This window comes from Triticum dicoccoides, chromosome 2A, assembly GCF_002162155.2.
Source record: "Triticum dicoccoides isolate Atlit2015 ecotype Zavitan chromosome 2A, WEW_v2.0, whole genome shotgun sequence".
NCBI lineage: Eukaryota > Viridiplantae > Streptophyta > Magnoliopsida > Poales > Poaceae > Triticum > Triticum dicoccoides.
In genome coordinates, this window is record NC_041382.1 from 473,427,936 (window position 1) to 473,431,059 (window position 3,124).

Sequence of the window (3,124 nt, forward strand, 5' to 3'; positions counted from 1 at the left end):
TCTGGCAACTAAGGAAGGTGGATTTCCAATACCTTGAGGACAAGGCGGCTGGCAAGTTGGTCACGTGGGACGGCCGAAACGTCACCACTATTGGTCGCACGACACTCGTCAAGTCGGTCATCTCCTCCCAAGCCATATACTCTCTCACGCCTCTCATTGTTCTGCCAAGCACGCACAATAGCCTCAATAAGTTGGAGAGGGCTTTCCTGTGGTCCGGAGCGGACAAGACAACGGGAGCCAAATGCAAAGTGAACTGGAAAATGGTTTGTAGGCCAAAGGAGTATGGGGGTCTAGGGGTACTCAACACGGAAAAGTTTGCGCGTGCTCTACGCCTTCGATGGTTGTGGTACGAATGGAAGGGTACCCACAAGCCTTGGGTGGGTTTTGGTAACCCTTGCACTGATGAGGACCTCGAGTTTTTCTATGCCTCTACAATCATCACTGTTGGTGATGGCGCAAAGACGCCGTTCTGGGACTCTCCTTGGCTGCTTGGGCGGAAGCCCAAGGATATTGCGCCGTTAATCTTTGAGGCCTCAAGGAGAAAAAAATTGGAGGGTGCGGGAGGATCTCAAAGGAAATGCTTGGATTCTCAAAATCAATCCCAACTCCGTTCTCACCGTTGGTCACATTCGTGAATTCTTCACTCTTTGGATGCTTGTCCATGACTTTTGCCTTGATGAGCAAGTCGAAGATGATATCACTTGGAAGCACGCGAATGATGGGATATACTCGGCGGCCACCGCGTTGTAACGCCCCGGACACACCCACCGGTGGTCGTTACTCCTGGCGGGATCTAGACTGGCCCCACAGATCAATACTAGTCTTTTCTGCGCACTTTGTCCTCACTCGTGCGCACCCGGGAGCAACTTCCCGGTCGGTCACCCATCCTGACACCACTCCAAGCTGAGCACGCTTAACTTTGGAGTTCTGTCCGAATGGGCTATCAGAAAAAAAGGAATTCCTTATTGATATGAGTAGTCTATCATCCCTAATAAGCCAGGCCATCACATACACCCCCACTCAGAGGAACCGACGTCCTCGTCGGGCCACAGGAACGTTCCCTCTTGGCACAAACGTCTGTGCTTTCAGTCCGGTACATGTGCCATGCCGGGTGCCACGACGGGTCACAAATGTCATGAACAACATGACCACGCACCTGTCCGCAACCATCCGTGTAACCGCGAGGGTTGGCTCTGATACCAACTTGTAACGCCCCGGACACACCCGCCGGTGGTCGTTACTCCTGGCGGGATCTAGACTGGCCCCACAGATCAATACTAGTCTTTTCTGCGCACTTTGTCCTCACTCGTGCCCACCCGGGAGAAACTTCCCGGTCGGTCACCCATCCTGACACTACTCCAAGCTGAGCACGCTTAACTTTGGAGTTCTGTCCGAATGGGCTACCGAAAAAGAAGGAATTCCTTATTGATATGAGTAGTCTATCATCCCTAATAAGCCAGGCCATCACACGCGTATAAGGCTTAGTTCCTTGGGTTGATTCTTTCACCCATGGATCACATGGTTTGGAAGGCTTGGCCTCCCAAGGTTAAATTCTTTGCTTGGCTAGCTATACAAGACCGTATTTGGACCGTCGATCGGTTGGATAGACGTGGTTGGACAAACTGTGGGCTTTGCCAACTATGTAAGAGAGAGCAAGAAACAGGGCCACACCTCTTCTTCAAGTGTCGGTACACGCTTAGGCTTTGGAGAGCTATCATCGAGAAGCTTGGGCTACATCACGTCAACACCTCCGAGTGGCATCTTGATGATTCCGTCAACGCGTGGTGGGACAAACGGACCGATAACCGCAACCCAAACCAGCATGCCATGACCTCCATCACCATGCTCATCTCATCGACCATTTGGAACGAGCGGAATGCTAGAGTATTTCGCCAAAAATTTGCACCACCACCTGTTCTCCTTGGATCCATTCTTGAAGAAGCAAAGCTATGGGTTACTGCCGGTGCAAAAAAACTTGGGACTGTAATTTTTCGAGAGTAGTTGTCATGCCGTTCTGCGTGGGGTGTTATGTAAAACTCGAAACTCTATTCTCTTCTTATTTAATAGATGAGGCAAATGTTATGCCTCTGTTTCAAAAAAAAAACAACGGGCTACTGGATGTAGTAACCAGCATAATCTCGGCGATGATGAGCTGCCACACACAAATGTTCGGAGTAGTCTACTCCATGACTTTTGGCTAGATAATCCTCCTGTTCTTCTCTCCCTCCTCCTGCCGCCGCCCGAGGCCACGCCGGCGTTGCCTGTCCAGTGACGGCGGCAGTGGGGCCCTCCCTCTCGCTCGGTGGTGGCGATCTCTTGTCAGCGGCGGCGGCTCATGGATCGGCGGTGCACCGGCAGCAAGGAGCAGCGGGCGCCCGACGGCGAGTGTGACGGCAACGATAGCGCAAGCGCGTTCTCCCCGCGGCCGAGGAGCACCTGTGGCGGCGGCCCAGATCGCGGGCCTCGTCCGCGAGCCGACAGATCTGGAGGGCGTCTATAGGCGGGCATGGTGGGCCTGACGGCACCGGCTTAGGCACTGCGGTGGTGCCGTGGCCGGTCAGGCGGCGGCGGTGGCCTGGATCCGTCGTTCAGTCCCCGGCAGAGATGGCGGTGATCCGTGCACGAGATGCTTGATGGAGGTCCTTCGAACAGATCCGGGTGAAACTTGCTTTCGGCTTACTGCCAAAGCCGGCGGTGGCGGCGCTATTTTGCGAGATTCCCTTCTTGAAGGCATCTCCGAGGAGAGTTTCAAGGTCACTGTCTGCTAACTCCGGGGGAAACCCTAGATCATTTGATCGGAAGACGGCGGCGTTCTTATGTCGTTCCCCCCTTGGGGGCGTCGTTCTTGGAGGTGTGCACGGGCTCGAGGGACCAGTGGACCGCATCTTAGGTGGAGCGGTGCTTCATCCTACACATTGATGGCGACAGATCTCGACGTGGCGCAGTGCAGATTCGGCGAACGATATGCGAGGATGGACTCACGTAGGAGGACGACACTGTCTGGCGTCATGGTGGCGTCGATGGCAGAGGGACCTGGCATGGTAGATGCAACAGTACTGCTCGGAAGATGGATTGGTGGCAGGTGGCTGCGGCGGCCTCATACCCGGCAGGCGTCCGGGTTGAA